We start from the raw sequence: 26719 nt of genomic DNA, 5'->3' as shown, positions 1-26719 counted from the left end.
CTTTGTGATGTGTTCTTTAAGTATAAAGCATGAAAGCCCAATTTCATTTTAATCAAGTTAGTAGACAATACTCATATTTATATATATACACAGACAATACCACATATTATATATATATATATATATATATATATATATATATATATATATATATATATATTAAGCTTTTAGGCCAATGTCCTTAGCTTTGTTTTAAGAAGTTTTTTTGTTGATGGCATCAGACAGATTATTGGATTTTAGTACTACATTTTCTGCCAATATTAATATATTATTTATTGCAAGCCCATTTGTTATAGATAAGTTGGTTTCATTTGATTAAATTACCATAGGTTGGATCATTTATTTTATGGATGTAGATATTTGATTGAGAAACAAATTACTAAAATCCTTTATATTTGTAATTTATGTAAGAGGTAATATTTCTATTTTTAAAGCCAGACTTAAATCCATCAATAAATCTAAGTAGTTTCTTGCAAAACTCATTGTTTTATGCCAACATGCACTTGTCAGTGATATGTTGTTGCAGGGTTGGATGTTTTCTTTAAATGTTTATATTATTTCCTTTTATCGTAGATTTTCAGAGGTTTTGCTGATTGTGTTTTAAACTGTCAATTTCCAGTACAGCTGCCTTTGACTTTAAATCATTAGAGGTAGGTCCAAAACAATAGGGAGCAACATGGTGTTATGACTGCTCAGCAGCAGTCCACATATGATAAGCCTTCATGACACAATCTTAAATTCTAGCTAACTTATCAACTGGCTTATTTTCCCCTTCCATCGCAATGCAGTTCACTAAAGTAGAATGGATGATCATACATTAGCAGACTAGAAGTTACTTGGATAGTATTGAAACTCTCCTACCAAAAACATATCCTTCCTCCCAAGTCACACATACACAATCTTTCTTCTTAAGAATTATGTTCAGTTTGTCTTAACAACATGCTTCATCTTAAGTTTTGTTTTTATTAGTTTGAAACAATATGTGATTATAACATGATCATAAAACAAACTAAATCAAAATAAATAATACTGAAACATGCTTCAAAACACTTGTTGACTTATTGTTTAGCAATTCTTTACATTAGTTTCCTCACGGACAATATCTACAGGATTAGCTTTATTCCATGTTAATGTGGATACTTTGTAATTTGATCACTTTGGATGAACACACTACATTATTATTATATACATGCATGATTGTTTTTATTTTTTTAAAGTAAAACATTGTCATGAATGGGTTAAAATGCAATATTTGATTGTAGTTTGCCTTTTAAAAGACAAAGGGAAGCTTCTATAATCATTAAAGGAAAGAAAAAGCTAAACAAGCAGAAAGTAATTAAACTATTTTCGATATTTGACATAGCAAAGTGACCACTGAAATCTTGCTCAGTTAATGGAATTTGTGCACAGATTTAACAATGCAGTTTAGCAGACAAGTTGGGCAGATCATGTTTCTGCAGTTTATTTTTCCAAGCAATGTACTGCCTCTGACCTGTTTATAATGAGGGTGGTGTAACCGAAGAAAGCAAATCTGCTGGTATAAAGTAAGTATATTCAAATATGTGTCCATGTAATTTCAATATCATTAATAAATGTACCAAGTAAACAGAAAGCTCAATATTTTGTTTTAACAGGTGGTTCGACCAAGTATTGACTCAGGGGAATTAATACTTACATAACCGAAGACATTTAAATGATTATATTGTCTCTTCAAAGTGTTGAATAGATTTTTATTATTTTTCTTAAGCAAAATTTGGTTTAAATTTCTAATAATTGAATTGCAGGGAAGAAATACATTACTAGTAAACACTGTAGTGGTAATAGCCTTGTTCCTCCTGATCTATTAATCCTGATTGAAAAAATAGTTGAGGTTAACACTAATAATGACTACAAATTGTAACTGCCAGGAAGAAATAATGCCGTAGACCTACAGTATATATATTTGTTCTATAACATGTAAGAAACAGTGTGTGATTTTTGTACTTTTGATCATAACCTTCATGGCAGTGTATAATAGAAGCCTTTAAAACACAGCTAAAAGAATGTAGGATTTATTTTTTCTAGGAACAAATGAGGAAGGCTTCTGCATGTCTAAGTCTGAACTGAGCCCAACAAAACATTTAACTCAAGGTCAATGGAATCCAGTCCTAAGTGTTATTGAAACTGATTGAGTGGGAGAGACGCTGTAGTGGGTAGGGTTACAGAAGACAGAGACCAAAGGGTTATTAAACAAGTGAGAGTCAATTCTTTTCAAGAGAAAGATGCTGCATATGTCTATTGAACATATACAGAGGGGGTGGGGGGGGGTGCTTTATGAATATAATAAATAAACAAACAAGATGCTTTCATTCAAACTCTAGGTGGTTCATTTGGTCTTTATTACTGCATCATGTTGTAATGTTATGAAGGTAAGCCAGAGTGTCGATTGCTTGAGTGTATCCAAAGTAATGCAAGACAAGAAAGTGTTCAGAACTGTAAACAAAATGTGGTATTTCAGCATAAAACACACATTACATAGTTGGTACAAGTTGAGTTTGGTCATCCATGTTCCAAGCCTGTTGTGATAGAGTCCTAAATAATGTATTCAGATTTCAGCTGCATTAGTAGGTTCACTCCTGTGGAATAAATTAAGAACTGCTTGACACAGCCCCTCCATTTCCTGTGCAGAGTGCAGAGTTAAACCATATTTAATTTATAGTCTACAATTTAGTTTCCATGGCAGAGATTCATAAATCTTTGTTTCATCTTGACTTCTACAGCATACTAATATACTATGGCCTCTATCTTCAATAAGCTGGGATCTCAAGGTATGAGAGTTTCAGATGAAAAAATATCATAAAGTACCAGAGTTACAACATTATTGGAAATTTAGATGTCTGCTTCATTGGCATGCAGGTCATGGGTCATTAAAATTTCATTGGATGAAGCATGGTTTCTCCTGTAATCGAAAAATGGGAACTTGTGAGGTTCTTATTGACTCGTTTTCCGTTTGAACCTTTAAGAAAATGCATTTGGCTCCGTAAAATAAAATGAGAGTGTTTTCAATATGTAACTTTGCAGTGTTTAAATTTCTGTTCCCTTTCATACTCTGTATGATTATTATATACAAGCAAGGAATGTTAAGTACATTTTTACATCCTGGCAATAATCTATCTAGTAATCTGTCTGTTTGTCTGTCTGCCTGTCTATCAGTCTTTCAAATTGAACTACCTACAGATACTTGTGGGGCAATGATTGATCTATAATCATGTAATGATCATAATAGATCATCTGTCCTTCAATTTAATGAGTTTTGATTACATATTTGTGATTCGATGCATCAAAACAGAACTTGATTTTAAGTTTCTTGTTATCGGTTTACGTTCAAATCTTGAGAGTTTGGGAATGTGTTTCATGTAGTGGTAATATGGTTAATTTTTGCAAATGTTTTGTTTAGTTTTGGACATAAATAATCATAGTTCAGATAATAACAAACACAATTTTGTTTTCTTATTTTTACAATGCTAAAGGAGCATCTGATGCAGACACCCAAAAGTCAGTTTGTTTCCGCAAACTTCATTTGATCTTGCCTTCATCTGCACTCATTCGTTTATTTTTATCTTTATCAATATTTGTCAGGACCGACGTTTGGCATCCATACGTCTGCACAAGCAGCGCAAGCCACCTCTTTAAAATCACACTTAATATTTTGTAGGCAATCCAAATGACGTTGGCTCTTTGTTACTATGAACATCTGGTTTCAGGGTTATGTTCAGTGAACTGGAGATTAAAAAAAAAAAAAAAAAAACGGTTTACTTCTTTCTAATGAAGGTAATCTAAGTTGAGTCTGGCTGCATTTGTAAGGTTATTATCATGCTGACAAACAATCTCTTCACCCACAAATTTCCTTTCTGAGGTCATTGCATGGAATGATATTGTGCCTTACAAACGTCCTATCTCCTGTTCCTGCACTTCCAAAATAACACCCAAATCCTCACTACCTCCATGTTTTAATGTAAGCCTCACGTTCTTTTTTCTTATCTTATTTTAGAGCCTCAGAGTTCAGACTGTGTTTTCTGAGTAGATAACACTCTTTTGCATTGCTCCTTTCGCTGATGTCTTTAGTGCAATTGTAGAATTATTTCTCTAGGCGTTATTTCAGCATGTTTTTGTGCCAAAACTGACCTTTACACCAATTTCTGTAAAATGTCTGCTAACTGATTACTGGTTGGAGGATCTCGGCTATCTCAGATCCACGTCTTCTGTCTCGATTAATTGTGAAACTTCGGCATGCATAAGGTTTTGAGTAATTGAGGTCAAATTCCTGAAGTATCCAGTTTATTTTTTTAATTTTCAAATGGACAGCAAGGTTTTTGCATTTACTACAGTACAGTTTAAGTATACTTTTTCCTTTTTAGTGGGAAGCAATGTCTATATAGTCCCTATATTTATTTTCAAATCCCCCAAAACAGTTTCTATATTCATATTTAACATGAATTGGTTTAAACTAAAGCCTTACTACTACAATTTCAATCTGTACTCCACAAAATAGCCTAAGGAGGGAACCAGACCCCTTGCTGTGACTAAGCCGGTGGTTAGACCGTATTGCAACTTCTGATGGTAAACAATAAGGCAGAGATATAAGGGGAATGAAACCAATTTCTATTTGGCTTGAAAGCACGGCACGGCCTAATGAGCAATGAATTTAAGCACCTCCACCTCCCAGTGGAAGGATGCCCAACAGGCAAGCAACCTAGTAATTAATAGCTCGGGTCTTGGCATGAGCAGGGAGACTGAGTACTGGCTTCTTTTCGATATTATCACTTATGTGTAGCCTTTTAATAGAAAAACTAAACAATCGGCTATTTTTCTTTTTCATTGTTCCGCCTGCCTTTTGCTGCAAGTTACTGACAACACTCTTGCTTGACGGTTGCCAGTATATTGTTTTTGACAGGGAATCAGGACGTGCTCATGACCAAACTCTTACATTTTGCTTATTCTGAGTCTATTATTGAGCATTAGGAGCATATAACAAACAAACTACTGTATGTGAAATTAGGGTCATTGGACATGTTGTGGTATTGTTAGTGTTTGCATTATGTTACTAGAGAAAGTAGGAAATTAGATTATATTTTTTATTTTCAAAATTTCTCTCTCCAATCCAATCATGTATAGACATTTTGAACAAATGGTACATAACCCTAAAGTAAGGGGATTATTAGAATATGACTTTGTCATTGAGTTATATTACCTTGAATTAATATTACTATACATCATAGCTGAGTATACCTAATAAGATGAGTTTTTTAGTATTAGTATTAGACCTACATTTTCAATGACATTACAATTGGCTATTCGTCAAGAAACACTGAACTTCTGTTTATTTCACGAAAGATGATTTCAAGTCAAATAGTTTCAATTATTGCTGCCTGTCATTGCCTATCTGTAGATCTTTTGAATATGCCTTACTCTTCTTCTTATCCGAATATCACTGTCATTCATTCGAGTCATTCGAGTGCTATAACTGAGACTGAAACCACTTTAAACCACTACATTATGTTGTAAAATCAGTCAGGGCTTATTTTGTCATTGATATCAAAATGAAGAACATGCAAGCAAATAACCTATAGGTAATTAAATAATACATAATTAAATACTCGAGGCACCTTATTGCAATCACCCTTCACAATGTTATGTATATGAATACAGATGAATGACTGCAGGATTGACCTCTCTTTAAGTGTATTTTTGGGATCATAGTATAGAACATTCGACTCAAGGATAGTAGTGGTTCTGGAGTGCTTAGAAATTGGATATCTATGAAAATTAAATACTGGAGAGGCACTAGATGGTATGACTTACAAACTAGGGGATGTCTCATCTGGCATGTTGGTCAATATATCACTGTTTGTATTCCATTAAAAGGCACTGGGTCATTCCCTGCAGTGAAGGCATTGTGAGGACACCTACTGTGAACAGCAGGAAACCCCATGTAATATATGCTACCTGTTAAGCCCTAGAGTTGTTAAATACTCTGACAGATAATCAGCTGCATTCTGGACTGCAAGCATATTGTATATTATATTCTGGAAAGCAATTCGCATGGATTTTTTTTTTCTTTTACTGTAACAGTGTCAATCTACCAGAATTAATATATAAGGCTTTAGACTTGTTTTTCTTCTTTCGTCTGTTTTAAGTTTATATTAACAAGAGAGAAGAAATTAAGTCCCTGTCTATATGCCTTGTTATGTTATTTAAATGACCATAAATGCATGCTCATTAATATCTCTAACCACAAATGTGTTCTTATCTTACAAAGTGCAGGCAAAGTAACAGCAGTGCACACAATTCACACAAAAGAAAGCATGCGATAAAAGGTGATTAAAGGCAATTAGAAAATTACAGATCCAGACATGTCTGTCCAAGTTAACGAGATGTGCATTATTAAGACTCTGCATCTTTTAACTTAACTACATGCAGCCCGTATTTATTCATGTTTGCATCTTGACAAACAGCAGGAGACGCAAAGAACTGACCTCACTTTACTTTTTTCCTCTCTGAATTCCTTTTCTTCTACAAGCATTTCTGTCAACACACAATGAATGTTTTAACTGCGACGGAACGCTCTCTTACAGTCTTGTCTCCAAACATCATATGTTTATTTTGGTTTCCTCATGTATTTTTCCATCACTTCTTTATTAACATCTCTCGGAATGATTGCCGCATTTGGAAGAGATACTGAAGGATCTTAGTTGCACTTCCCTTATCTGTACTCCACTGGGACATGCTCAGAGATCCGGGCAGCCCCATGAGAGATACATAGCAGATCAGAGGAAATAATATGTATTCCAAGCAGTTGTGTTCTTCAATATATTTTGTTGTCTTAAATGTTAGCTGTTGAGAGGGCAGGCAAGTGGAAAAATACTGTCACTCAGAATTTCAAAAGTATCATATTCAGTTGTCAAGACAGACTTCCAAGGTTTTCAAAGTTATCTTTTCCTCATGCCGTCAGTCAGTCAAGCAATTTTTGGGGGGGATTAGAAGCATAGAGACTGGTATTAAACAGGTGCATTTTAAATATTGGAGTCAAATATAAGAAATATTTGTAATAGCTAGAGTTTAGCTTTTAAATATTAAATCTTTACTGTTTGTCTAAGTCAGATAAGTGTTTTGCCTCGAAATGAGGTAGCCTAAGAAAGCCAGCTAAAACAATACTCAGGTTCCATATGTCTTTTCCATATAGTATTTGTTCAGTGTGCCATATTGTCAAAATCCTTATGCATGACGGTAGACCTTTCACAGCGTGCCCAAGGCCGTTGTCATGACTTATGTGTTTTACCCTCGCAGGTACTGCAATCCAACAGTAGTCCATTATAATCTGTAAATATATCATTTTTAAATGTGCATTTAATCTTTTTAAGAGTTGGAATAGTTTGGGATCATTTTAATAATCATGCTTCAGCCTGCCTATAATACTCTACTCACTATGCACAAATCCCATTCTGTGTTGATATTATTTACTGGTCTTTTATGATTCAGGGTCCCGGCTGCCCTTGAGCAGCCTTGACCATGCCCGACATTTGAAGTAGCGCCAACTCATTTATTTAAATAGACTCTGCAAAGCCTGGATAAATGTATTCTATCTTGTATTTAATAAAAAATTAAATTAAAAATTGACTTATGCTGTGACATGCTTAGTATTGCCATCCCAGAGTTTGAATTCTAGAGCCATCGGCCCTTTTTAAGAAGGTGACGTGTCATCAATCTTGGACGCATGTGACAAGGCCACTGATGTCTCCCTGAGGCACTTGTTTAATAATTAATTTTTTCATTGCTGGCACATTCCGTAAATGGATTGCAACATTTAAGCCCAGTTAAAAGGGAGCACAGGCTCTTTATTAATAGAAAAAAAATGAATTTCTGCTGGGAGATCCCAAGATAAATCAAACAAATTAAATTTCACCAGGGCCAAGAGTTTTTAATAAAAATATACACTTTGTAGATGTTACAAATTGGGATTCATGGTAATTTGTCAAAATACTCAAGTATTTCAACAGCCATATTAATTTGACTGTTAAATTTGTTTTTGTTGGAGGCATTCTGAATGATATAGTGAATCCAGGTAGAATAGACTCTTGTGTGAGGGTATTGTGGGAAAGGAAGCTTTCAACAACATATGGTTCTTTGATTTAGAGAGCTGAATGTTTCGTTAAAACAGGCTGAATCAAGGGGCATCTGTTGAAGGGTTTAAGGTGGTATGGCCTATATACCCTGGCATATATTTGGATGTGTGTATTTGAATTGAATTCCTTAAGTGAAAAAGATAAGATCATACAGAATCGTGTAGCTGCATTTCCAGTCAATCTGGGGTTCAGAGGGTTAACGATTTGCATTACCAGTTTCCCTTTTAAAGTCCTACCTATTCTTGAATAATAGAAGATGCTTTTAAAACCATGCTGCATATTGCTATTGCTAGCAAATATAAGCAGTACACTTGGAATTACAATCATGGACTGCTGCCAGAGTTCATTTTTATATACTGTATATGTTGGCATTTTCTTGATTCCTCCTTTTAAAACATTAATGAAAATACTACTGGCATGGCACAACCATCACGTTCTTATCCACACTTTGCCATTTTGTTGCAGTTCTAGCTCGTTGCAATAAAAAGCCATAATCTCATATTTGTCTGTGTATATTTGTATGTATCAAAAAACATACAGCAGTAATTTCAGATAATACATGAACTATTACCATGAAATATGATATTAAATGAAGATTTGATAGTTCATTGTTTATGAATCGTGTAATTGAAAGTCTACGCATGCAAATCCTGTTTTTAGAGTGGTGTTGGTATGACTTTAATGTGTGTGTGTGTGTGTATATATATAATATATATATTATAATTAAATACTAGGAGTTCTGTGCTTAAAATGTTCTCTGCTTTATTATTATCAAAAACAGCATATCTAACTTCATTACTAGTACTTGTCACGTACTTTGAAGTTGAGTTCTGCGAGATATTGGAAAGTTGTTGTTGTTGCTATACATTATTACTCCCTTGTGTTCAACTCAATCTCTGAAAGCAATTGATATTGAACATGCTTCTGTAGCATTTTGAATTTGACATAGTTGGGGTTATCATCAACAATAATTATTATTATCTTAATTGTTATCATCATGATAATATTTCCTTGACTGCATTTCATGTCAAGCATTAAAAAAAAATCCTTCTTGAATTCCCATGAAAATTATAATACCTGAAATGTTTCTATTCACTTCAGTACCACAAAATGGGTCATGGGACATTTGAGCATGGGACATTTCAAGAGCTATGGGGCCTATAAAAACACAGATTCCACTTAGTGTATGTTTTATATTTCATCGTGTGCTGTATATTTTATGAAATAGACAGACTCTCCCTACAGAAGGCCAGTCTATGGGGGTATGTCAGTACTGGGGGAAAGCAGTTTAATAAAGTTTACTGTTGAGTGAAAGCTTTTAATATTTGTTTCAGATTCCGGTTCTCTTTTGAAGCATTGTTAATGTATGTTTTACTATTAAAGGCTGTAAAGATTTGAAGGGCCATCATATTCAACTATGCTGATTGGTCGATTGGTAGATGCAATATATATATATATATATATATATATATATATATATATATATATATAGTGTAAACTGGAATCATTTCAATCATCATACAATTCAATATATTCACCATACTTACATACTTGTAGTATCACATAAAATAAAATCTACCTTCTTGCATCATTTGGTACTGGTACATATGAACCACATTTTTTTTTGGTACATATCTGAGAAACTGTTGTTTGTGTATGTAGTTACCCTGGGAGCACTTTCATCATACACAGATGGGCCTTCTAGTATGGGGTCTCTGTGTAAATACGACTATTTAAAAATATATTATATTATGCAAATATATGTGCTATAACTTGAAGTTAAGCTAATGTCAATAAGAGGCTAAGATTTTCCTGGATAAAGATTTTTTTTTCTTGTGAAAGTGAGATTCATTGTTCCCATGTTGTAATTCATATATTTGAAAGTAACAACTACATTTAAAAAATGTTTAAGTTTCTTTGAGGTAAAAATGCACAATAGTAAACAAAGCCTTAATATTATATATTTTACATAAGAACATAAGAACATTTACAAATGAGAGGAGGCCATTCGACCAGTCGTGCTCGTTTGTTGTCCATTCCAACAACTACTTGTTGTCCAGTAACTAAGTGATGCAAGGATCCTATCCAGTCTATTTTTAAATGTTCCCAAATTTTCAGCTTCTACCACATCGCTGGGGAGTTTGTTCCAGATTGTGACGACTCTCTGTGTGAAGAAGTGTCTCCTGTTTTCTGTCTTGAATGCCTTGAAGCCCAATTTCCATTTGTGTCCCCGGGTGCGTGTGTCCCTGCTGATCTGGAAAAGCTCCTCTGGTTTGATGTGATTCATACCTTTAATGATTTTGAAGACTTGAATCAAGTCCCTACGTAGTCTCCTCTGTTCCAGGGTGAAAAGGTTCAGGTCCTCAGTCTCTCAGTAGGACATTCCCTTCAGACCTGGAATAAGTCTGGTTGCTCTCCTCTGAACTGCCTCTAGAGCAGCGATATCTTTCTTGAAGTGTGGAGCCCAGAACTGTACACAGTATCCAGATGAGCTCTAACTAGTGCATTGTACAGTCTGAATATTACTGCCCTTGTTCTCAATTCTACACTTTTGACAATATACCCTAACATCCTGTTTGCCTTTTTTATTGCTTCCCACATTGTTTGGATGGAGAAAGTGAGGAGTCCACATAGACTCCTAGGTCTTTCTCATGTGTTACTTTGTGTTAAAAACAGCAATATAATGAAGGTATAATGGAATGTAAGCTTTAATTGCTTTGCAGTTAAAATGACATCATTCACACACAATGTTGTTCACGTTGATATGGACTCTTTTTCAAACTCACGTTTTGCAGGGAATTTGGTACTACATAATGAATTGCCTCTAAAGTCAAAGGATGAATGTGCATGCTTAGAGAAATATAAGAAGACAAATATGATGGGGGGGAAATATATGTTGAGATATTTGTGCTCAAAGACGATAAGGAGTGGTAGGCCCTGGTCTACAGGTCTTTACATCTGATTTGTACTAGAATGGAAATTTGAGAATATTGAATTAGATTAACTATGATGTAATTGTACTGGTTTTAATATTTCACAGAACATTATCACTCCAACGTGACACGATTATATCTAAATATCATTGAACACGATATAATTTGTACGTCCAAATGATATCCCTTTATGCATTTACAGAATAAAGAATATATGAATCAGGTAAAGGTGCAGGTTCATTGTCCTGTGCCGCGTAGTCTATCAGAATTTTAAAGGATATAGGTTATTGAATAAAATAGAACTTTACTAGAGCACAATCAAGGTCAGGCAGGTTGTAAAATCTCCTACAAAGTCAATAAGACAATTAATGTGCCCTCTGAATAGACCAATACAAAAAATGCTGATGCTGCTGATGTCAACAGTTACATCGTCTGAATCTAATTATAGGAGACCTTTCTGAATAGACAACATATACCTACATGGTTTTATCTGTGCCACATCCCATTATTGGTAACACTTCACAATAATGGCTAGCGTTTTAATGAATTAATGTATGCATCCCACGGGAATAACTGATGAATGCCTCCTGCTCTTCCACTGAGTTTTGATGTTGATCTATGCATAAGCCCGAACGACAGATCTAGTTTATAACCCAATCCCTAACTTAAACATTTTATACATGTGATTAAAAGCAGAACTCAGATGAATGTGTATGATGTGTTATCCCTGTAATACATCAATTAATGATGAATCGGTGTCCATTATTGTAAACTGTGAACCCATTATTTATATCAAGATTGTATATGAATTTTATAAGCCTGTGTTGATGCAGCTTATACCTGGAAAACCAGACATTATTGTATTTACTTGGAAATTATTATTTTTCTTCATATATTTCATGTTACTTATTTGTCTGTGATTAATGATACGGTGCACGGCCTTCATTTTTTAAACATGTTATAAAACAATATGATTTAGTAATAGGTAAGACTGTACATTTTGTACAAGGAGGCATCCTTTCTGAGCAAGCACATCATCAGTCAGGTCAATGTATTGTATAGGATTTGCTTGAAAGCACTGTTATTCTCCAAGCTTGACGTAACAGAGCCTGCAATTCGAGTTGCTTTGTGCATTCCTGTGGCACATTTCTGTAAACTGCCATTCCAAGAACACCTGAGAGACTGTATTGATGGACACATTAAACACTGCATCCATTGTGTTGAGGAAGGGGTCCTTAACATTTGTACCCATGATCGTGCTCAGTGAAGTCCCTGAGATAATTCTGCCTTTACAACATTGCATTGGAACAGTAGCAAACAATTCTTGCAGAGTTTTTATGAAGTAGGTTGCATGACTGGTGATGTGCAGAGTTCCTGGTGCATATTACATATAGACACTTTGATTAATCTATTCTCTGTATTCTGTATTTTCTCTATATATATATTATATCTGTGTAGGCTGTGCACAATTAGTTTATCATAAAAGTAAATAACTGTAAACAGAAACAAACCCCTAAGCTATATATGATCAGGTCTGGTCATTCTCAGACAATACATACTGAATGGACATACACAGTTTATTATTATTATTATTATTATTATTATTATTATTATTATTATTATTATTATTATTATTATTATTATTATTATTATTATCATCATTATTGTTATTATTAGTGTAGTATATGTCATGTATTCAACTGAAGTCAACGTTGTTTGATTGACAGTTGTAAGAATTTATTTTCCAACAGATTACATGGATTATCTCTGAAGAGGTATATTTAACAAACCAAAAAGCACAGCTGGCTTTAAAACTCTTCCCTGTGCACCTCCGTGAACATTGACAAAATCTGGGCAAACAGCATTTCAAAGTTTGTTTTATGAGTAGTAAGGGCAGTAGCTAAGGCAATTCTAATCAATTGTTCATGAAAGGATCTCTGGAAATGGAAAAAGACATACAGGTTCGTGTTCAGAGCTCCAAATAATGTAATAACTGTGAGAATAATAAGTGTCAAGTGTATCGACATCGTCTAACAGCAATTTTCTGTCTGTAGCCTGTATCACAGTCATGTATGTTCCATCCATACTGATGCTGCTGATGTCAACAGTTGCATAGTCAGAATATCATTATAGGAGACCTTTCTGAATAGACAACATATACCTACATGGTTTAATCTGTGGCACATGCCATTATTGGTTTCACTTCACAATAATGAGCAGCATTTTAACAGGTATGAATGCTTCATGCACTTCCACTGAGTTATGATGTTGATATATACATAAACTGTAGTCTATAGTCTAGTAAATTTTCTTAATTTTTGATTATTCACCATAAAGCATGGTTTACTTGTCTCCGAAATCATTGCTCATCTTATTATTTATGTATTGTTGGTGCGTATTTGGTTTTCCAATTCTTACTGCGCTTGTTCATAGTGCTGCCACGTACTGCGTTGGTCAGGAAACAGTTGCTGTACTGTGGAAGATAGACTGTCATACAGATGTTTATTTCCTGTCCATGACTCTAAGTCATAAAAAAGTAAATCAATAATGCTAGGAATTATTTTATTGTCGATTTTCTCTAGATTGGTAGTGTTCTTCTGTTTGTAAACATGAATCATATAACTGTAATCTGAATGGGGACTGGCTGGACTACCCCATTTAACTTCCATCTTAGTTCTGCATTACTTTGACATTTTCTGTATTCCTGTATCTACGTTATCTAGTTTATCTGTTTAATACCTGCATATCACATTGTATTCTACATTTTGGTTGTGCCACTCTTTAATACATTATCTTATGTAACATTTTGCAGTTTCATGCTGCATGTGAGTCATCTTGAGGAAAGACATCAGCCAAATACAAGAATACTACTGCCACTACCAATAAATAACAATATGTATTCGCAGTCCAATATATTTTCTAACTTTGCATGGTTTATAAGAAAGCAATAGCATCAGACTTAAATGTGATGTGATATGAAGAAGTAATTAACAGAAATGTTTATTATTGGAACATTTATAGATTGGAATTTTACTTAAATTTATCTGTGCAGTTCGCATATGTGTATTGGAAGATTAACATTTGAAGATTATTATTGCAATCACACTAATATATATTCATTATTATTTTTTTAATTGTTCGCATTAATAATAGTATGACATCTCATTACAACATTATTTGTAGATTAAAAAATGTTTTATTTCAGTTTTCAGCTTTCACCAACATTTTCCACCTCTAAAAATCAACAATATCCTTAATTAACACATTTATGGATTAAAGTCATATCGAAAGTGGTAAACAAATGCACAACATACATTAGACGTAGTGTAATGTTCTTTAATTAATATTCATTCTGGTCATTATGTTCTGTTCAGGTGCAATAGAGTTCCACTTAATCCACATGTAAATTTGTTCTTGTCTTTTCTTTTTACAAATGTTTAATTTTGACTTGCTGTGCAACTGCTGGTTGGTTGAGAATAGTCACAGAAGACTCATTTTCTGTCTGTGACAACATCTTAGCAATTTACTATATAATTTGAAGATTTCCTTTGCATTTTGGCTTTTTCATGGGACTCGCATTCTCTGTTGCATGTCAAATAATTCTGCCATTAGCTGAATTTGTTTCATTGTTTTCAACTTAGACAAGAACTGGAAGAAGGCCAGAGGCTTGTGTGTGTGTGTGTGTGTGTGTGTGTGTGTTTGGGGAATGCAGAGGGTTATTCATTTTAAGGAAAGATTGTTTGTAACAATGTGCATGTATAACAGATCCGTGTATAATTCTGTCATGCAATAGTTGTATTAAAATGCCTAATATATGAAACATGATGTACAATGTGAAATATGTTATGCTATGTCTTGGTAAAATGCCAGTTATGTTATATAAAAGTGTAAATTTAGCTCATTTCAAATAATTAACTGTTATTATAAAATTAACCTGAGCATGCTTGACTTGACACATGGTCTGGGTTTGGACAATTATACTATAGAACAAAATACACGTAATTTTAGAAATACACCTTTTAATATATATATACATACATCGATCAGCCATAACATTTTGACCACTGTCAGGTGATGTGAATAACACTGATAATCTCGTTATCATGGCACCTGTCAGTGGGTGGGATATATTAGGCAGCAAGTGAACATGTTGTCCTCAAAATTGATGTGTTGGAAGCAGGAAAAATGGGCATGCGTAAGGATCTGAGTGACTTTGACAAGGGCCAAATTGTGATGGCTAGACGACTGGGTCAGAGCATCTCCAAAACTGCAGCTCTTGTGGGGTGTTCCCGGTCTGCAGTGGTCAGTACCTATCAAAAGTGGTCCAAGGAAGAAAAAGTGGTGAACCGGCGACAGGGTCATGGGCGGCCAAGGCTCATTGATGCACGTGGGGAGCGAAGGCTGGCCCGTGTGGTCCAAACCAACAGACGAGCTACTGTAGCTCAAATTGCTGAAAAAGTTAATGCTGGTTCTGATAGAAAGGTGTCAGAACACACAGTGCATCGCAGTTTGTTGCGTATGGGGCTGCGTATCCGCAGACCAGTCAGGGTGCCCATGCTGACCCCTGTCCACTGCCGAAAGCGCCTACAATGGGCACGTGAGCATCAGAACTGGACCATGGAGCAATGGAAGAAGGTGGTCTGGTCTGATGAATCACAAGTTCAAGGTGTTGACTTGGCCTCCAAATTCCCCAGATCTCAATCCAATCGAGCATCTGTGGGATGTGCTGGACAAACAAGTCCGATCCATGGAGGCCCCACCTCGCAACTTACAGGACTTAAAGGATCTGCTGCTAACGTCTTGGTGCCAGATAGCACAGCACACCTTCAGAGGTCTAGTGGAGTCCATGCCTCGACGGGTCAGGGCTGTTTTGGCGGTCATAATGTTATGGCTGATCGGTGTGTATATATATATATATATATATATATAATTTTGTTTAAAATGTGAAATCTCTCAATTCTGATCAAATAATGGAGAGAATTATAAATGCATGTGTTATGCATTTTATTTCTTTTTAATACTGTGATATGTTTAGATTGACATGGTAGTAATGGATTCAGTGCAGCTGGAGTGTACAGCAGCTGTTAAAGCACTTGCTAGTATAAAGGAGACAATCTGTGAATTTACTACCCCATTAGGTGGTTTTAATGGATAAAGTAGTGGTTATAATGGTTATTGAACACTAAAAGAGTTACGACTCGGGTTATTTATCCCTTCTCTTGGCAGCCTTATAGTTATAACACACATCATGTACAATTTGTAATATTTCATTTGAATAGGTTACTTTTTTCTTTTCTTTTCATTCTTTTTCAATCTTTTAAACTAACATTTCGGAGCTAATGCCCTCTGGACTTTTGACTTCATTTAAATTGAGATGATGTGTGTGTGTGTGTAGGGGGTGGGGGTTCTTCATAAAAAAAGTGAATGCTTAAGTAATAATAAATCTAACCATTAAAAAAAAAAAATGGTTCTAAATCTTTCAGATATATTAAGTGAATTAAAACTAATAGACACTAGAGCAGCATGGATTTCTGTTTGAGATTCTAATAGATTTTGGAGGCTTTTATCAGCATGTCCCATAGTCTCAAAACTCAATAGTACAATCTGATGGATGGTCCAGTAAAGAGCATTTTTACATCCATCCTTTCCTGTTATTAATAGCACTGAAGCATATGACTGTCAAATATTCAGGAAATATTGTCTAATTAATTTTGACTAGTATCATATAAGGTGGTTACAAAATTCTGACAAATGAGTGCATGTTGGAACATTGACTCTTACATAAAAAGTTCTGTACTTCAAAAGACATGACAATGATTTGTTGTATTTTCAAACACAAATTTGAGGAGGCTCTCTATTTCCTGCCGGTTTGAAGTTTGGATTGATCCACTGAACTTGTAGTGGGTTAGAGATACATTTACATTTGCTGTACAACTTTGAAGACCACAGAAGATGGCATATCAACAACAGCAATCCACTTTTCTTCCTTAAGCCTCTCTTTGGTTTTTCTCGAATTGGTAATTGCACATAAGAAGCCTGATCTGCTGTAACAGATGTTTGACAGGATATACCACAAAGACTGGGAACTAAACTATATGTGGTGTTCGACTAAATGTTCTGTATTGTGGTTTACAGCCTATGAAAGTTGAACTCCTTTGGCTGTGCACTGAGAAGTGCTAAATGATACTGTTTTTTTTTTTTTTTTTTTACCAGAGGAAATCAAAACCAATTTAATAATAATTTGTGATATTCCCAGAAAGTCTATTGACTCCTTGTGGGAGAGATCGGTAGTAGCCTGTTTGCAAACAATGATTGTAACAAAAACCCAGTAGAGATCTATTTAATACTGATTGTGCATGAACACAGTGTCGTACAGGAGATCGATAACATCTAGTACAATTTGAGTATGACAGTCTCCAAATAGTGGAAGACTTTGTCCCTCTTTCTAGGTGTGTCAAAAAAACCTACAAAAATCCTATTATAGCGTAGATGAAATCACTATCACACCTCTTCTTAGATCATTACATTCCATATTTTTGTCAAAATTTAATTTGTAAACGTATTTTAATCTAATTCAGTATATGTACTGGACCAAATTAAATGTAGCTGTCATCTCTACTACACATATTTGAATGAAACTGATTCCAAAACTAGATACTTTAACACAATACCAAGTAATAGGATACTTTTAAAAGCATAGTTTAATGTTTATGATTCCTGCCCTGACACCCTCCTATCAACATGTTTCTTCTTATTGTGCCAGTCAAATATGAAATATGGTATTGCTTAGGACACAATAACTAAAGCACAACAGATAACAAAAAAACTATTTTGTATTCATATGCACTTAACTTATCACTTGGGCTATCATCATACTTACAAACCATGCAGATTTGAATATATTAAAATACTTTTCTAACTGGTATAGTATTTCTATAAGACAAGTGATTATGATTCTTGTACTGAGTCATTTGCTGAACATGGGCACCTTCCCCAATGTGTTCATCACACAGAACATGTTCACCCAAGAAGCAGTATGTACGACAGAGCTCCATAAAGGCCTATACAGTATACAATACGCTTAAACAAACTTTTCACATTTGTACTGAAATAATCTAGCAGAACAAATATCAATTTTTAATTCAGTGGTTACGGACCATTGCTTAGATGTGCAGTCTGTTCAGTGGATTGAGTGCACATAATAGTGCCTCACCCGAAACCATCGCCATCAATGTTATACTCAACTCTACAATGCATATTCATCACCAAGATGTTTGTTTGGCGTAAAAGAAAGTGATCCAAACATCACAGCAGATAAAATAGGACTTAGTTTTAGTTCCAGTGAAAAGTTTGTGAAATGTCACACATATATTTATTACATTTCTCAAAGCTTTTTTTAAATTAATTTAATTTTAAGAGACTACAAATAAAACTGCAACATTATACATGAAACGAAACAGATCTCCAGAAATGCTAATGCCATATGAGATGACAGAATAACACAGTGATCTTGCTGAACTGAAGTTATTGTTATTTAATTTTTTGAATGGTTGTATATAATTATAACACTAATCAAAGCCATATTTTATAATATGCCAGAATAGTAGGGGTGATCGTGTTACTGTATTATTGTAAGTGCTGATTTTCAACGGTTGTTCTGTGGATCTTTGTTCCACTCTAACAAGGAGGCTGCAGCCCGCTCCGGCGCAGAGAAAGCTAACTGGTCTCCTTATACAGAAACACTATTATTATTTAAATTTTAGGTCTTTTTCATGTCTTTGTAGTAATCCTTCAGACATGTATTTCATTTACTATGGCTGTGAGTGGCTTAAAGGTTCACGCAATAAGACTGAGGAGAACAAGGGTAGGGTAGATGAGCCAGATTTTATTTTTTCCAGTCAATGTTTTAATCTGAATAAATTAGAATGTTTTATTTCCCCTAGAGGTTTTTAATATTCTTATGTTTATAGTCATGTATTGTTTAATCAGGCTTAAATGAAAAGGTTCAGTGATTGTTCCTGGCCTATTAATTTGTGTATCATGATTTGGGTTTTCTGTATCTTTCCCCTGCTGAAAATGTTCAGCCTAACCATGCTGATTGAGTTACATTATGGGACTGTGGGTATGTAAGCTGAATAAACATTAGGGTACATATGCCATGAGTCAGTTCCAATTAAGTGAACTTCCAAAAACCACGAGAAAGTGTGTTATTCAGCTGTTTTGCGGATGCCGTTAATTGGAGATCATTTCCACAGTGTTTTAGGTTAATGACAAATTCAAGATACATCTTCAACGTTGAAATGTTGTATAATTTTACATTTGATCTTATCAAGTTTGTTTACCCTTTATGGATGCCCACTTAGAATACATAATATTACAGGCGAGGTTTTTGTATCTTTTTTTCTTAAGCATAAAAGATAAATATATTTGACCTACGCATCAAGATCATTTAATATTTAGGTTACAGTATAGTATTCCCAGAATCCCTGTTTAGTACTGCCAACAATACTTTACGTAATGAATTTCACTTTCATTTCTCTCTCTCTCTGCGTCCCCATTTACTGTTTGGCTTCCACTCTGGTTATCAGAGACTTCTCTAGTTTCACAATGATTATAATTAAAGAAAAGAAAAAGCATGTATAAAGAGGACTGGCCTCAGATGTAACATTTTGCTCACGGGAGTAGAAGCTTCTCCTGTCTAAATAAATACATACATAAATAAATTATTTTTTATAATGCATCACAAGCAGACAACCTGCCAGCACTAGCAATCATTTGTGATTCTCAGCCTGGATAAAATAGAATGACATGAAAACACACACATACTACATGCACACGCACACACATACACACACACACACACACATATATATATATATATATATATATATGTATGTACGTACATACATGCCAACTTATATGTATAGAATATCTTTAATCTGCCCCAAATACATTTTCAGTAGAGATATTATGATCAATATCATTTAATGATATTTAACTGAAAACACAACATTCTAAATATACAATAAGAAGTTAATCCTGTTTTCTGCTGGAGTCTTGATAATTCGCAACATGTATACAGACTGCTATGGAATTGTGTAGACAGATAGAACTATGAGACGCTGTGTTCCACTTCAGAGCAATTTTGCTCTGGTACAAATTCATGGTAATCTGTCCCACTGTTTTGTTTATGAGAATTTATATTGGACAGAATACATGGGACAGATCCCTGTGAATATCAGATTTTTCAAGTCAAATACAAAGAACAGTCCATCATTAAGGGCAAATACAATAATGTGGATGCAAATACATTTCCAAACTAGATTTTATACAAACATATAATGTATAACAATATCCATGCAGAGGTTAAGTTACAAGACATTTCTGTTTATGTGAAGTCCTTCTTATTGTATTACATTTGGAGGCTAAGTTAGTCCCAATTTTTGTGTGCTCTTTCAAATGAAATCAATACCCTTGTGTGTGCTCATAACCTTGACCTAAATTAAATTGAAAATCTATACAATGGTACTGAAGAAAACGAAGGGAATTATTTTTAAAGGTGTGGAATGACATCCCATCTGATTACATAAAGAAAACATTTAAAGGCAAGGTGTTTCCAGAGGTCAAGCATAGGTTCACAGAGAAATCTTGAGAGTATTGGACATTCTGTTTAGAGGAATTCACAAAAGATTAAAACTAATATGACTTAAGATGTAATTAGTTTTTTTATATATACATACATATTTGTTTATTCATGAAATAAAATATTAATATTTGCAAATATTCTGCAAAACTATACAACTGGGTACATACAGTCTTTAGAAAGGAAAAATAATACAATGAGATAATGCTGTGGCTTACATTCTTGAAGAGTGAAATAGATCTTTCAGGATGTTTTGGGTCATCACCTTGTTTTACATTTTTTAATGCAAAAATTACAACATAAAGTACATTGAAACTCATGCTATCTAGGTAAAAGCATAATTCAAAACTCCCGGTTCTCCATGCTATAATGGCTCTACAGTGACAGGAGATTGTTGACTTTGTAGTCGGTACAATGATTATACATAATGCTTTCCCTAGGTATAACACATGATTGTACATAGTTTTATTGGGATATTAATGTTACATGGTGCAAGCGGAAGCAGTAATATTTAGAGGGTACCTGTGCCAAATTCTCTAAAACGACGTTGGAGGCGGCTTATGGTAGAGAAATGAACATTTGATTCTCTGGCAACAGCTCTGGTGGACATTCCTGCAGTCAGCATGCCAAAACCTGAGACATCTATGGAATTGTGTTGTCTGACAAAACTGCACACTTTAGAGTGGCCTTTTATTGTCCTCAGCACTAGGTGCACCTGTGTAATGATCATGCTGTTTAATCAACTTCTTGATATGCCACACCTGTCAGCTGGAAGGATTATCTACTGCCACTACTACTACTAATACTACTCCTGCTAATAATAATAATAATAATAATAATAATAATAATAATAATAATAATAATAATATCAATAATGTTTGTGTGTACATGTATGTGTACACTGCACCATCATCCAGGTTTTTGCTTGCTATATCACGTTAATGAAAGCTTGCAAAAGGTACAGACGCATGTTCCTAGCTCCTAAGGGAAACGACAGTACAGAATGCTGTGAGACTACAAATGGCACATTTATCTACATTGTTGACAGCAATTTCCTATTTGTATATCGCAGTCATATCAGTTCCATCCACTTTTGTGTTTGTTTGTTTGTTTATTTTGTTGTAAATCTGTGTTTATATCCTTGCAGAATTACTGCTCCCATCATTATGACTAGCCTCAGATTAATTGATACGTGTCTAGTATTCAGATGCTTGTTACTGGTGCTGCCACCTACTGTGCTATTCATGAACCGGTTGGTGTGCTGTGGAAGAAGGATAAATTTGTAGTGGGGCTTTTTCCAATTGGCTGATTTCCGGGCTTTGACTCAAAAAGTTAGTCAATGGTGTCATGGATTATTTAATTGCTTATTTTCTCCAGATTGGTAGAGTTGTTCTGTTTATAAAGAAGACCAATTTCAGTATAACCTGAATATGTATTGGTGTGTGTGTGTTTTAATTTGAGTTCACATAATAGAAGACCATTAAGGTTAATCTAATATGATTTATATTATGGTTTATAAAGACTATTATAAGACCCTCTATAAATGTTTAACAGTCGGTATTTGATCAGCAAAACAGGTAGAACTATGCTTTAGAAATCTTTTTTGTTTTACTTTTGGGAGGAGGCTTATGGGATTTTAAGGAAAGTTTTTTTTTTTTAAGTTAGTGTAGCTTTGATGAAAATTGTCTTAATGACAATAATCAGAAACACTCGGGAAACAGAATAAAGAATTGCATCATCAGCACCATTGTGCTTTGGAAAGATTTTGTAATTACTCTTTTAAATTTCCCCTGCCTTCAAGTTCCAATTCTATTAAATTATAAATTCTGGCAGATGTAAATGTTTTGAATAGTAGCCCCAAGTGCTTGGCTGTATTTTGTATTGTGGTTACTGATGAGAGAAATGCTGGATTATGGCCATAATCACCAGAAAACTCACTTGTATCTTATACAATTCAAGGGGTGTGGGGGAAGGGGGTAATTACAGATTTCCCATTTACATTCATACAAAAGTAGTAATTTTAAAGCAAATCTTGACAAACTAATGGGTAAAAGAGAAATGCAATGTTTGAAACAAATTATGTGCCGACATTCATAGAGTATAAGACAGGACTGGCCTGGATAGAAGTGTAATAGGAAAACCTCTAAGGAAAATCAGATGGCCAAGAATGGTGTCAGTGGACCACTATGTTACTATTTTTTCCAGATTAGAAAAGGTTAGAAAGCCTCAGGAGTTGGAAGACAAGTTAAACTAAGGTCACAAAATATGAAGAGGCTGACCTGGTTTTTCAGGCAAGCCAACCTCTGTTTTAAAGGAAAAGTTCATAATGTTATTTCTCTCTATGAGTGTTGAACATGCGACCATTACAAACAAGGTGTACATTTTGAGCAACACATTTCTGATATGAGGGCATCTACAAATAACACTACACTACACCTAACAAGTGGGAATGGATGGAAAAATCCATTATGAAGGTTGAAATAGGCAGATTTAAAGAGAAACAAATGGAAAAGCCATATGACTTCCTGCTGCTTTACTTCCAAGTAGCCTCTTTGTCTACACAGCAAAATAGGGTTAGCTTATCTTGCATTTCCATAGTGTAAACCTCAACAAATGTGTAGTCATCTTTTACTATCCATACTCAATAAGCAGTGTCATAAGCAATGAGATAGAGCATGCAAAATCACATTACTGGTAGATAAGATGAAAAGGAGAAGCAATAATGTGTTGGATTGTAGGAAAGAATGGCAAAAATTGGCAATTAGTATTTGCAATTATCAAAGGTCTAGATGCCAGCATCTGTTGTATGGAAACTAAATATGGTCTTTAATTGAATGTGCCATCAGACAAGCTTAGCTTTCTTCACAGAAGTTTTTGTTAGTGTTGTACACTTAGTGTAGTGTTGATGGATGCAGCTGTTTCATACCAGACCCCAGGCTGCAAATAAGAATCCAGAAGCATGTATTTTATACAGCAGCCTGCATGTGTTACATTACACATTTCATAATAAATGCAATCATGTTACTATTTAAAATGTATTGAACATGTCAGTTTTACTTATATATGTTGGGAATGGGTAATCATTGAAAACAAACATGCTACAGTAAACTACTGGTTGTTACAGTAAACGTATACTGTATAATTACAAACAGATTTTGTTGCAGTGGGTTTTCTTTTTACACACCTGAAACAAAAGCTCCAATTAAAAGTAAATTGTGAATATCTGAAATATTGTCTTGTCTTTCAGTTCACACAGATGCACACACACACAAACACACACATGTGTTAACCATGAAAAGCATATATTTATTGTATATGCCTTGTGTTATGTGTAATGAGAATCATTTGGTTTACTTAAAAGGACAGTATATTGTGTCACTATACTTATTGTATTAGGACGCTATACATAATTCTGTTTATGAGCCTATAGTAACACAATTTTGGATTAGGTGATTTTGGTGAAACAGTTAAATAGGTGAGGAAGTAATGCACATTCCAGAATGATTAAAATCTATCCTCCCCATGAACACATAAATTAAATTCACTCATATTTACAAAACAAATACATTTTCAGTATACCGTATAGTTAAGCTTGATATTCTTTCAATTTTCCCAACACCAATGTACAATGTTCAAGTCAGCACTGAACTGCTGTTGTATTGAAATAACACAAATGGAGCTGATGTCCACTAACACAACAGGGAAATCGCTTTTAATTGATAATCCACAGTATTAATTATGGTGGTTCCTCAGTTTACCCTAGAGTTAATTTGCTAATTAGTTGATTACGACTATAAAATGATTAATTAATATTCACTTTCCGTTTCGCATATATAGTTTACATTAGTCTTTAATTACCTTGAGCTTTTTTTTTCCTCACATTTTTCTCAATAGTTAATGTGTATTTAATTTGAATGTTTAATACAACCCTTATTGATTTTTGTTAAGAAGTATTTATCAAGTGGCTTGATCTAATTTCCTACCATGTTGTGAGTGAAAGGAAATATACTTGAATGCAGCCAATGGTAAACTACTTCACACTGTTTACTCCATTTATTGAATTATTCTCTCTTGTCCCTCCAAGCTCTTGATATTTGGGAATGTTTCATTTGGACAACTTTCAAAGTAACTTATTAGCTTTCATTAAGACACTTTCATTCTCTTTATTAGACTGATTAGTAGTACTTATTTTCTTGCACTTTCTGACTATAAGGGAATTCCCTGCATTTCTGCATTCTCAAATGTACTTTTATTGTGTTCCTTACAGCGTGTACTGTGCACTTCTTGAGGACTAACATTAGAGCAGATCTATAATCTTATATCATCAGAATTGAGATAACACAGAGCATGACATTTCGACCATAGGGAATCATTACATACATATATAGCCTGAAGGCAATCTCTTACTTCGAGATTGCCAATGTCAAAACCCCAGTGGTCAGATAAATGAGATCATAATTAATTCTTAAAGGATTTGATGCTTTAAACACTTCACATAAATATGTAGATTTAATATTGTACTAGTGTATTGTATTATTAGTTTCTTAAAGCCTAAACTTCTGTGGTATGCCTGGGAATTTATGGATTTTCGACTGCATGTGGAACATCTACAAATGGAAACCAGCCCACACTGATCTCACACAATAGGGACTGAGGCTTAATTTTGGCATGGTTCAAATATTTCCAGTGGGTTGAAATTCCATTGAAAGCAATTGAATAATTACAATCAAACAAATGTATACAAACACATCTGAAGAACAGTTCTAATCAATTAATACCCTAATTCCGTTTTCTTAGCAAGTTTAGCTTTAAATGAAAATATATGGGTATGATATTCTCCTCAACTAAAATGTTATGTATATATAAAAACAATACATTACCATGTGTTCAGCAATACAACCCTGAACATTATGTCAAGTTGCTGCTATGCATTTAAGTGAGAACATTTCAGAATTTGTGACAATCCCGTGTACCTTGGATTGCATTAGATTCTCCCAAGTATGCTTTAAAGCATGAGACTTTTCCTCAGGGACTGTTTTGTTGTGTGTCATGTGGTGTTACGACATATTGTCCATATGTTGCAGTGCAGTGTCATTTTCGGTTTCCAGTCATGAATCTGAAATGTGCTGGAAGGATTTCATTTTTACTTACATAAAATATGTTTTCCTTTGAAAATAATGAAGAAGGCTTCATAGGATAAGTCATTGAGTGATTTTGAAGCTGTAGAAAAAAGCTGTAGTAAAGCTATTTTTTTGTTTTGGTGCTATGAAGTTAATTGTTTTGTTTGTTCATTTTGTATTGTTTTATTGGATAACTATGATTTCTAAATACATGTTGCATAATGTATGTATTGGTTTGAGGTCAGACAAATCTACTTATAATAATAACTAGTCGAGCTGATGTGGGGCAAACCTAGTATCATTTAGGTTGCTTTGCTCCATTTTTTTCTTTTGGCTTTAGTTAATTATGCTCCCCTATATGTGTGTTGCACAGCACTGATTCAAACCTCCGTGCTTAATTAATAAGTTCACCATTTCATTGTGCAGTTGCATTGGAACTTTTTCAACATTTAGCCTATACATAAAATGTGTTTCAGATGTCTCCACAGTACTCCACAGTATGGGAATTTGAGCAGTATTTTTAATTAAAGGAAAAGCACCTTATATAGGCTAGGATTTGCATATCCCTTAATGACATAAAACTGCCTGCAGATGTTCAATTATGTTTAGGTTGGGACACTGCAAGCCCAGTAGAGACGTTCTCTTGCAAACCATGCCATGGCAGCACACATGACAAACATTATCTGGATAGAACAGAATGTCAGAAAAGCGTGGATTTAGGGAAATAAAACACATATGTTCTTTGTTTGGATTGTTCATAATCTAAGACCAAAGCCAAGTTCAACAACTTTGTTATAACTAAGACAAAAACTGTCAAAAATACTCCATACATATGACTGTGAAATGTACAAAGTATGAATA

The 26719-nt window shown here is 34.4% G+C and overlaps 1 protein-coding gene across 3 annotated transcripts in view; it reads left to right on the top strand.

Annotated features, from left to right (window-relative positions):
* Positions 1–26719, top strand: part of pcdh9 (protocadherin 9) — a 246869-nt gene that overhangs the window by 67894 nt on the left and 152256 nt on the right. The window lies entirely within an intron of this gene.

The sequence above is a fragment of the Amia ocellicauda genome, chromosome 6, assembly GCF_036373705.1.
Source record: "Amia ocellicauda isolate fAmiCal2 chromosome 6, fAmiCal2.hap1, whole genome shotgun sequence".
NCBI classification, from domain to species: Eukaryota; Metazoa; Chordata; class Actinopteri; order Amiiformes; family Amiidae; genus Amia; species Amia ocellicauda.
This window is presented reverse-complemented; position numbering and strand designations above follow the sequence as displayed.